Genomic DNA, 12,413 nt, shown 5'->3' with positions numbered 1-12,413 from the left:
TCAGTGGTCTACATAGTCTTTCCCTTTTCTACCCAGTCCCTGAGAATAACAGAGTTTACAGTTTCTCTCTCTCTTGCTCTCACTCTCATCCTTGAGTTCACAGTCCCAAGTCATATTAGCAGTAAGAAGCCCAATCCATTGAACAATCCTTGTGATAAAGCATCTCTCATTTTCATTTTGTAAACAATAGATGTTATCAAACACAAGAACACGTGAGATCTGCACAGGCTTGGTCTTTGTGCTACAGTTTGAAAATCCTTTAAACAAATCTGACATATATTGTTGAACTGGCTCATGGCTGTTGCCAAAATATGTTTTAAAACAGAATAGAAATGCCATGCCAGCCATGAAACATTTTTCATAATAAAAAAGTGGATAATAACACTACCCCACTTACCAACAGCTCAAAATTCATACATTTATTCCTGTCTAGTTTCTGTAAGTGAATAGACTTTGCTTCAACATCCATTTCACTGCTGCCTCTTATTAGCTGTTGACCCTGAATGCATTACTTAACCTCTTTTGAATAAGTTTCATCTGCTATAAAATAGGGATATAAATGGATATATAACTACTGACCTTTTACATTTGTTGTCAGGAATAGAGAGAATGTAAGCAAAAGGTGCTAGAAGAGTGTCTTACACATTGCAGGCATTCAACAAATGATCTGATTATTATTCCCAAATCTGTTTTTGCACATCTTTTCTCTAATTCTACTATTTGAACTTTTGTCAGGTGGAGTTCTTCCACAATTTCCATTTTTGTGTATTTGTAAAGCCCCTCAAGTGAAGCAGGAGACACTATCAATGTAGTACAGAATGCTCTATATCAGCATTTTCAAACATTAGCACACATTACAATCACCTGGAGGGCTTATTAAAACATATTTTCTGATTCAGTAAATCTGTAGAGGGACCTACAGTTTTTCATTTCTATCAAATTCCCAGGTGATGCTGTTGATGCCCAACCATGGACATCAACAGTGATTTCTCAATCACTCTTTGAGGAACACTGCTCTACATGAAATTTTATGATAATTAACGCAGTGGCCATCGCAAGAGGAACTAACCAATCCACACCCTCATCCATCATGAAAGCCCTGGAGCCAGCTAAACGAAGTTCTAAGACACAGATAATGAGAGAGCTCCCAAAGGATCAAGAACAGGAACTTTGTTGTAATAACTTTCCCAAGTCAAACTCAGGTCAGGATGGTTGCTTGTAGAATGAGTGAAATATGTACTGTAGTGCTAAGGTTTAAATGTGTTCGTTCCCCAAAGTTCATGTGTTGGAAACTTAATCCCCAGTGCAACAGTGTTGGAAGGTGGTGCCTAATAAGAGGTGATTTGGTCATGAATAGATTGATGTCCTTATCATGGGAGTGGGTTAGTTATCATGAGAGTAGGATTGTTACAAAAGCAAGTTTGGCCCCTTCTTGCTCTCTTGCACTCTATTGCTCTTCTGCCTCCCATAATGCAATGATACAGCAAGAGGATCCTCACCAGATGTCAGTGTCATGCTCTTGGACTCCCCAACTCCAGAACTGTGAACCAATATATTTCTCTTGTTTATAAATTACCCAGTATTCTAGGCAATTCTGGTATTTTGTTTTAGCAACACAAAATGGACTAAGATGTGGAGAAAGAGAGGAACAAGATAAAACCCTGCTCTCGGGTCCCAAGAACGTCACTGTCTAGTAGAAAAACAAAAAGTACAAATACCATGTCTCCATTTTTGAAGTTGCAAAGGTAGTTCTCTTCTCATTCTCATAAGAAAATGTCTTTACAGCTGTTCTTTACAGCCCTCTTTGCATAGAGCTTACCACCCCCTTTATTCTCTGCTGTCAACATAAACACACATCTACCTAAATTAATGAGAGAAATAATTATGCTTTTGGTCAGGCAAGAAATTTCCTTTAGGAACCTCTTATTTTCCATATTCCTTAGAAAACCTCAGCTTTAGGAAAGAGATCTGCTTATTTCCCCATATTCTATTTTTTTTTCCTGTCTCTGCTTCATGAATAACCCCTACATCTCCCCAGGAGAATGAAAACCCTACATCTCTTTGAAATCAGGGGATGGGCAGAACAACATAGAGTCAGTTAGGATGTATTCTATACCATGCTGTCAAGACCTGAAGGAACTGAAACCATCAGGTGGACAGAAAATTAGAACATGAAAAAACAGGGATTTTCAAGATAAGTTGGAAGTGTCAAAATGAGTATTAGGCAGATTTTCAGAAGGTAGAGAAATGATGCAAATGGTATGTAAGTTGAAGTTTTTCAAAGAAGGCTAACTCACCATGTGGCCGGGACACACTTATCCAGGAGGTCAAAATATGAATGGTAAATGGGTTCAATTAGTATCTTTGTGTTTTTTTCCACAAAAAGCAAAAACATCTGCGTCCCACATTTACTTTGGCAGCATAACCAATAACGCTAGAAGGTACAAACAAGCTGGCCCTAAGAATAATCACAACCTAATGAAACATGTTTTCATTTGTTTCCACTTCTACTAAACTCACTCAAGAGCTTAGGCTATTTTAGTCTGCAGATGTAGCCTTATTACACACACAAAGCCCATAAGCTAGCAGCTATTAACAACCATTAGTTACACCCACGTTCTCTACTATGGTGGCTACCAGTACCATGTGATATTTGAGTTTTAAAAATGTGGCTAGTCTCAATTGAGATGTACTGTGAGTGTAAAACTGAATTTTTAACACTGAGTACAATAAAAAGAATGTACAGTATTTTACCAATTTAAAAAACTGCTTATATGTTAAAATGATATTTTGAATATATTAGGTTAAAAATAAAGTGCATGATTAAAATCATATGCACGTTTTCATCTATCTTAATGTGTCTAATAGGAAATTTATAATTATACATGTGGCTTGCATTTTATATACTTATTAAGCTATGGATTTATTGAGATATGATTTACATATCATATAATTCACTGTCTTGAAGTGTACAACTCGGTGATTTTTAGTATATTCACAGAGTTTGCAACCATCACCACTTTCTATTTTTAGAAAACTTTCATGTAACCCAAAAATAAACCTTTGCCTGTTAGCAGTCACACCCTATTCTCCCCTCCCTGCAGCCCATTGGAAACTATTAATCTAATCCTTGTCTCTGTGGATTTGCCTATTCTGGATATTTCGAACAACTAAAATCATACAATATGTGGTCTTCTGCAGTGGGTTTATTTTGCTTCTCATAATGCTTTTTAGGTCCATCTAAGTTGCATCATGTACCAATAAATACTTCACTCTTTTTGTGGTTGAATAATATTCCATTGTATGGGTACATCATATTTTATCATTCATCACTTTATGAATATCTGTGTTTTCACGTTTTGTCTATTAGGAATAATGTTGCTATAAACATTCATGTACCAGGTTTTGTGTGGACATTGTTTACATCTCACTTGGGTATAAACCTAGGAGTAGAACTACCAGGTTATATAATAACTCTGTGTAACATTTTGAGGAACAACCAGTCAGACTGTTCTCCAAGATGGTTGCACCATTATTTATTCCCACAAGAAGTGTACAAAGTTTCTAATTTCTCCATGGCCTCATCAACATTTGTTATTTTCTGACTTTTTAATGTTAGGAATCCTAAAGAATGTGAAGTGGTATATTACAGTTTTGATTGCATTCTGTTTTTATTGGACACTTTTGAATTAGATGGTCTTTACAGGAGAACTACAAGTACTTCTATTTGTCAAATTCACAAGGAAAGTTTGGCTGCATTACTTGCATCCTAGATGTTAATTTTCTCTGTACTTATTTCTTCTTTCACCTAAGACCCCCTTGTCTCCATGGCAGTGTTCATAGTTATCCTGTGCCCACTGTTAATATTTGTATAGAAGACTGGAACAAAATAGACAAGATTGCTCACAGCCTGAGGCAAACAGCCCTGTGACTCTAGCCAACCTGAAGACTAAGGAGATAAAAATCTTGGCACACATATAACCATACATTTTATCATTCATATTTATCATCCAAACTAGGACAACGGTTCTAGTGAAGGGAGGCACTATTAATAATTTTGCTGGGACTACAGATATAAACCAAGACTGCCTCAGCAAACGGTGACATATGGTTACCCTGCCTCTATCCATTTGTGGCACAGTGATTGGGAAGTTCTGCTGTAGAAAGCTGTGCCTCTCTGAAAGGAGCTCATTACACTGTGCTTGGAAACATCCCAACTTCCCAAATTCTTGTGGCTAAAGTCACTAAAGACCTATGTGTTGCTAAACTATTTCGATGAGAAATGCTCCCTAGTGGTCAGTTTCAAGAACCATGGTTCCATTAAAATAATCTCCTTAGGCGGAACTTCTTGGAGGGAGGGACTCAACACTTAAAAGGCATGTCATTATCATTGTGACAGCCTTAGTACCTGGAAGCTAACAGAATTGAGAGACCTTGTTCTATACTTTGCTACTACACCATTCATTTATTCCAAAACACTCACTTCTCAAAAAGAAATAGTCCAATGTGTCTTGCCAAAGACTCTTTTCTTCTTTCCCTAGCTTCTCAGTTTGCTCCTTTTCGCCTCTAAATAATGCACAAGGCAGTGGCAAAATGCCCTGCCCCAGCTGCCTATCATTTTGCATCCTGGGAGTCTCCCACACGAATGAGGGGGAGTGAGTGTGATACTAGAGGATCCTTTTGTCGTGGAGGTATTATTTGAAGGAGAGGGAAGGGGAATAAAAACCAAACAAATGAATAAATTATGATTTCAATAGATGTTATTTTCTAGTTGTGTATTTCGCTAGTTTTAATTTTAATATTTAGAGTTTTATAGGCCAAGCAGCATAGAAAGCCTCCTAGGGAGACTTCCTCCAAATTAGAGGGTTTCTTAAATATGCAATTTGGGCATCAGTTTAAGGCCATTCAATTTCTCTCCATGAGTTTTTAGACAAAGCCATGTAGCACTTCATGGACTTCGAAATTATGCCCTGTAGTTTCTCTAAGAGATGTCCTGCAAGGGCTGGCGGTTGTAAGTTTATAGTTGCCTCCAGCTGGGCTTTCAACAGCACAGTGAAGAGGAGGTTGTTCTGTAGGGGCTGCTGTCTTTCTGAATTCAAGGAAAGCTCATTGTATTCACAGATACATGCAAATGAAACTGGAGAGGAGATGCTACCCAACCTCCTCAATGAGCGTCAAAATCTAGTTAGAACTACTAGAACAACTATTAGAAGAATTATGACATTTACCATCTGGGAGAGTAGGGTTCACTACCTCTTTGGTTTCTTCACTGAGAATCCTGTTTCTCATTGCCTCTTAATCTGTTACCAACCATACATGGTACTCTATGAGTTTATAGGGCACTGTAGTGCATGCAGTTGGTGTCCTTTCCAAGTTTCCTCAGATGCTTTTTCATTTCTGTTGCTGCCCCACCAGTCCCCACACACCCTATGTGTTTTCCTTTTCAGTGACTTGCATTTGCAGATCTTCCTTAGAGGGCTTCCCTAGGGTTCTTGGACCTGCATTGCCAATTACTAGAGAGAGCTGAAAGTACCCCTTAATCACTAACTGAGAGGTGCAAGTAATATCAAACTCCAGCTTCCCCACCTCTGGTTGAGACATATCTGCCAGGTCACTCACATCCCAGAGCTCCCTGCCGGATCAGGCTGAAGCTCTTCTCTGCAGGATTTCCCTGAAGTTTTGCATTTGCTTGGCTTTCTCCTCCCCTCCCTGTTCTGTTCTTCCTACTCTCTTAAAGGTCACAGTCAGCCCTGGGAGCAGTTTCTTAGTAAATTACAAACCACTGCTCAGTGAAATCAAAGAGGACACAAACAAATGGAAGAACATACCATGCTCATGGATAGGAAGAATCAATATCGTGAAAATGGCCATACTGCCCAAGGTTATTTATAGATTCAATGCCATCCCCATCAAGCTACCAATGAGTTTCTTCACAGAATTGGAAAAAAACTGCTTTAAAGTTCATATGGAACCAAAAAAGAGCCCGCATTGCCAAGACAATCCTAAGTCAAAAGGACAAAGCTGGAGGCATCACGCTACCTGACTTCAAACTATACTACAAGGCTACAGTAACCAAAACAGCATGGTACTGGTACCAAAACAGAGATACAGACCAATGGAACAGAACAGAGTCCTCAGAAATAATACCACACATCTACAGCCATCTGATCTTTGACAAACCTGAGAGAAACAAGAAACGGGGAAAGGATTCCCTATTTAATAAATGGTGCTGGGAAAATTGGCTAGCCATAAGTAGAAAGCTGAAACTGGATCCTTTCCTTACTCCTTATACGAAGATTAATTCAAGATGGATTAGAGACTTAAATGTCAGACCTAATACCATAAAAAGCCTAGAAGAAAACCTAGGTAGTACCATTCAGGACATAGGCATGGGCAAGGACTTCATGTCTAAAACACCAAAAGCAACGGCAGCAAAAGTCAAAATTGACAAATGGGATCTAATTAAACTAAAGAGCTTCTGCACAGCAAAAGAAACTACCATCAGAGTGAATAGGCAACCTACAGAATGGGAGAACATTTTTGCAATCTACTCATCTGACAAAGGGCTAATATCCAGAATCTACAAAGAACTCAAACAAATATACAAGAAAAAAACAAACAACCCCATCAAAAAGTGGGCAAAGGATATGAACAGACATTTCTCAAAAGAAGACATTCATACAGCCAACAGACACATGAAAAAATGCTCATCATCACTCGCCATCAGAGAAATGCAAATCAAAACCACAATGAGATACCATCTCATACCAGTGAGAATGGCAATCATTAAAAAGTCAGGAAACAACAGGTGCTGGAGAGGATGTGGAGAAATAGGAACACTTTTACACTGTTGGTGGGACTGTAAACTAGTTCAACCATTATGGAAAACAGTATGGCAATTCCTCAAGGATCTAGAACTAGATGTACCATATGACCCAGCCATCCCACTACTGGGTATATACCCAAAGGATTATAAATTATTCTACTACAAAGACACATGCACACGTATGTTTATTGCAGCACTATTCACAATAGCAAAGACTTGGAATCAACCCAAATGTCCATCTGTGACAGACTGGATTAAGAAAATGTGGCACATATACAGCATGGAATACTATGCAGCCATAAAAAAGGATGAGTTTGCGTCCTTTGTAGGGACATGGATGCAGCTGGAAACCATCATTCTTAGCAAACTATCACAAGAAGAGAAAACCAAACACCGCATGTTCTCACTCACAGGTGGGAACTGAACAATGAGATCACTTGGACTCGGGAAGGGGAACATCACGCACTGGGGCCTATCATGGGGAGGGGGGAGGGATTGCATTGGGGAGTTATACATGATATAAATGATGAATTGATGGGTGCTGACGAGTTGATGGGTGCAGCACACCAACATGGCACAAGTATACATATGTAACAAACCTGCACGTTATGCACATGTACCCTAGAACTTGAAGTATAATAAAAATAAAAAAAAATACAAATCCTCAAATCAAGGTTGCTTTACAGTATATTATTTATCTGGAGGGTTGCAAATAAAATATAGAATACCCAGTTAAACTTGAATTTCAGATGCAAAACAGATTATTTAGTAGGTTGTATGCAATATTTGGGATGTACTTATACTACATCATTATCTGTTGCATATTTGAAGTTCAACTATAACTAGACATCCTGTATTTTTATTTTCTAAATTTGATAACCTTATCTATCAGACCCTCAAAGCAATCCATTGAGATAATTACTTCAATTTTACAGATTTTCAAAAAACTAAAGCTTGGAGAAATCTAGTGACTTTTTAAATATTATACAGGAGCTGGCAGTTTCCTAACTCACATTTGAGACCTTTTAACTGTTTGCTTTGTTGTTTTGTTTTGGCTCATTTTATAGAACTCTACTTTTCAACCCCCCATTTTTGGAAAGGTCAAGACATCAAACTAATTCAAACTAAGGTTCCAAGCTAACAGCCATTTGGTATGTTGAACCAAGTCAAAATACGGCATTTTGGCAAACAATGCCTCAATAGGAAAATGTGAATTGCTCACAATGGAACATCACATCTGCTGGCAGGTGACCTTCTCCTGCCCCTCATACAATCTAAGTCACCCATTTCCCTGGCCTTTGAATAAGGCTGGATATAATTTCAAGGTTTATAAAAGAAAACAAAATGAAATGAGCTCTGGACTTTGTCAGTTCAGAATGTAATAATAAAACAGTTTTGGTTACACCATGACAGCATGACACCATGGGCTCTTGCTGAGAAGATTCATGCCTGTTTCCATGGGAAATAGTAAAGAGTGGAGGTCAGGAGCTCTGGTTCTGAGGTCCATCACACCTAGGTTCAAATCCCAGTATTTATGAGCTTGATGCTTTTGAGTCTTGCTAAGCATCAAGAACAATGAAAAGTGAGATTTGACCCTATTTGCAAGCTAACATGTTAGTCTGCCATCATTTCATGGATGTTTTCAGAAGACACAAGACCCCTAGGTCAGAGAGAAAGGAATTTATTACTCAGAGCAATAGCCGTAGCCAGAGTATTAGCATTTCTGCCACTTCCAGAACCCCACTTCCCACTGGAACACATAAAGAGAGTCAGGCAACAACTGCATACACTGGGTTACTAGACAGGAATCCTGAACGTAGAAAACCTGAATCTTTCATAATGGATTTCATAAGCCCACCTGAACTTTGTCCTGGAGGGAGACATTATCTTTATTATACTGGCCAATAAACAACTCTGCCTTTGCTCTGGATGGAGTCACTACCTCTGTCATCTAAACTTGTTCACTACACAAACATATCCTTATAAGGATAGTTTGGAAGAAAGGCAGTTAGTACCTCTGCTCAGAAGACATGTGGAAAGGTGAGTGACGCACAGAGAATGGTCCCTGGTGCTAAGTTTTGGTTTCCTCATCCATAAATTGGAAATTGTAATTTCCACCTCACAGTGTTCCTCTTCACTTTCAGTTTAGAAAAATTCCTTTATTCTTACTACTTTCTGTTTCTTGCTGCCTCCACAGCAGTTGCGTAATTCCATGTGACTTAAAGGCAGCTGTGAAAGTAGAAAGTGCCTTGGGTATGGCATCAGAATCGTGGTTTTTGTCACCCCTTCATTAAGCAAATATGTATTGAGCACCTACCACCTACAAGGTGACATGTGATGCACTGAATTAATCCCAGACTGTCTGACTTAATCTAAGTTATACTTGCTTGGGAGACATCCTGAATATCTCTGAAGCTTCCTTCTCTCTAAAATAAAAATAGTAATACTTTCTCTATATCATTACTAGGAATGATGAGATAATGAATGAGAAACCACTTTTGGAATGATAAAGTAATATATACATTCAATTTTCCCTCAACACTGTCTTTTCAGTAAGAGTCTGGTATGTAACACTATGAATCTAGTATTGCCCAAATTGCATTAATAGACTAGCACATTTAATGACCAAGGAGGTAGAACAATTTTATATCCAATCCCAAATTGTATAAAGGACGATAGGCAAATTAAGGTCACTTCATTGATATGCTGTTCTTGGATTTCTAATTTCATAAAGCCTTTGTATGCTGTGTCTGCTTAAACTGACTTTTTAGAACTTTACTAAAATCGTGGAAATAGTTTCCCTTATAACGTCACCTGAAAACCTTTTGTGAGTTGGTTTGCTGATATATTAAATAATATAGTTGGATATAACCCAAATAGCTTCTAATTCTTTTTAGGGCTGGAAAACCACAAAGTAATAAATTTCTAAAGGCCAGAAACAGTATTGATCTATCCATTTCTCTGCCTTATTTTCTAGGTTTAGGAAAAAAACAGATGGAGGTATCCACATATTTTTTAGTAGTAAATTTTGATCCTTTATCCTATGCAGAACTCACAAAACAAACTTTTATCCTATTTGAAATTACAACTAACCAAGAAACTGAACGAATAATATGACTAGTTTCTCAGTAAAGCCTCAGAATAGACTAAAGTTTATAAACTCATAGGAAAGCTTCCCTGGAATCTCAGCTACTTCATAGCAGAACCTCAGAGATGAAGTGTAATGGGAGCATCCTGAAAGGAAAAGAGACAAAGGCAGATTACGTATGAGACAGAGATGGAGAGAGACTAATATCAGGTTTCTTATCACAGCAGTAAATTCCAGAAGACAATGGAGTAACACCTTTAAAGGGCTGAGTAAAACTGAAAAAGTTCTGAGGGGAAAACACCTAGAATCCAAAACCATCATTCAAGAGTAAGAATGAAATGAAGCTTAGAACTCAGATGGTTTGGCACTGAAAGACCACAGCTGGGCACAGTAGGAGTTAGGATGATCCCAGCCTAACTGAAAGGAAAAAAATGGGCAAGACAGGCAGGTGGAAGAAAGAAAAAAAAAAAAAAGAAAATATATTGCTAGATCTAAATAAATACTACCTGGAAAAAGTATGTGTGTGTTTGTGTGTGCACACACATGTGCATGTGTGTGTGTTATAAATTGGAATTAAAATTCCAGATTCCTAGTAATACCACCTTGGGAGTTTGGGATAGGTTCCTTGCTGGGACTATTGTAGGGAAGCTAAAGTGTCTTGTTTGGGAGGTCAACTACTAATTAAATTTAGATTTTGCCAGAAAAATATGATAGCATGCTTCTTAATAAGAAAGGGAAGCAAAAATAATACAAATGAAACACATAACTTCCAAGCAATTTAAAAAAAGGCACAAAATTCAATCCACTCAACAGAAATTAGAAAATAAAAAACCTAAAAATTAAAAAGAGAAGATATAAGAAATTACTACAAATATTTATTTTATTATACTTTATGTTCTAGGGTACATGTGCACAACGTGCAGGTTTGTTATATATGTATACATGTGCCATGTTGGTGTGCTGCACCCATTAACTCGTCAATTACATTAGGTATATCTCCTATTGCTTTCCCTCCCCGACTTCCCCTACCCCCTAACAGGCCCCGGTGTGTAATGTTCCCCTTTCTGTGTCCAAGTGTTCTCATTGTTCAGTTCCCACCTATGAGTGAGAACATGCGGTGTTTGGTTTTCTGTTCTTGCGAAAGTTTGCTGAGAATGATGGTTTCCAGTTGCATCCATGTCCCTACAAATGACAGGAACTCAACCTTTTTTATGGCTGCATAGTATTCCATGGTGTATATGTGCCACATTTTCTTAATCCAGTCTGTCACTGATGGACATTTGGGTTGGTTCCAAGTCTTTGCTATTGTGAATAGTGCCGCAATAAACATACGTGTGCATGTGTCTTTATAGCAGCATGATTTATAATCCTTTGGGTATATTCCCAGTAATGGGATGGCTGGGTCAAATGGTATTTCTAGTTCTAGCACCTCGAGGAATCGTCACACTGTCTTCCACAATGGTTGAACTAGTTTACAGTCCCACCAACAGTGTAAAAGTGTTCCTATTTCTCCATATCCTCTCCAACACCTGTTGTTTCCTGAGTTTTTAATGATTTCCCTTCTAACTGGTGTGAGATGCTATCTCATTGTGGTTTTGATTTGCATTTCTCTGATGGCCAGTGATGATGAGCATTTTTTCATGTGTCTGTTGGATGCATAAATGCCTTCTTTTGAGAAGTGTCTGTTCGTATCCTTTGCCCACTTTTTGATGGGGTTGTTTGTTTTTTTCTTGTAAATTTGTTTGAGTTCTTTGTAGGTTCTGGATATTAGCCCTTTGCCAGATGAGTAGATTGCAAAAATTGTCTCCCATTTGTTGCCTCTTCACTCTGATGGTAGTTTCTTTTGCTGTGCAGAAGCTCTTTAGTTTAATTAGATCCCCTTTGCCAATTTTGGCTTTTGTTGCCATTGCTTTTGGTGTTTTAGACATGAAGTCCTTGCCCATGCCTATGTCCTGAATGGTATTACCTAGGTTTTCTTCTAGGGTTTCTATGGTTTTAGGTCTAAGATTTAAGTCTTTAATCCATCTTGAATTAATTTTTGTATAAGGTGTAAGGAAGGGATCCAGTTTCTGCTTTCTACTTAATGGCTATCCAATTTTCCCGGCACCATTTATTAAATACGGAATCCTTTCCCCATTTCTTGTTTTTTTGTCAGGTTTGTCAAAGATCAGATGGTTGTAGATGTGTGGTATTATTTGTGGGGGCTCTGTTCTGTTCCATTGGTCTATATCTCTGTTTTGGTACCAGTACCATGCTGTGGAAGATCTACCAAGCAAATGGAAAACAAAAAAAGGCAGGGGTTGCAATCCTAGTCTCTGATAAACAGACTTTAAACCAACAAAGATCAAAAGAGACAAAGAAGGCCATTACATAATGGTAAAGGGATCAATTCAACGGGAAGAGCTGACTATCCTAAATATATATGCAACCAATACAGGAGCACCCAGATTCATAAAGCAAGTCCTTAGAGACTTACAAAGAGACTTAGACTCCCACACA

The sequence above is a fragment of the Rhinopithecus roxellana genome, chromosome 7 (genome assembly GCF_007565055.1).
Source record: "Rhinopithecus roxellana isolate Shanxi Qingling chromosome 7, ASM756505v1, whole genome shotgun sequence".
NCBI lineage: Eukaryota > Metazoa > Chordata > Mammalia > Primates > Cercopithecidae > Rhinopithecus > Rhinopithecus roxellana.
This window is presented reverse-complemented; position numbering follows the sequence as displayed.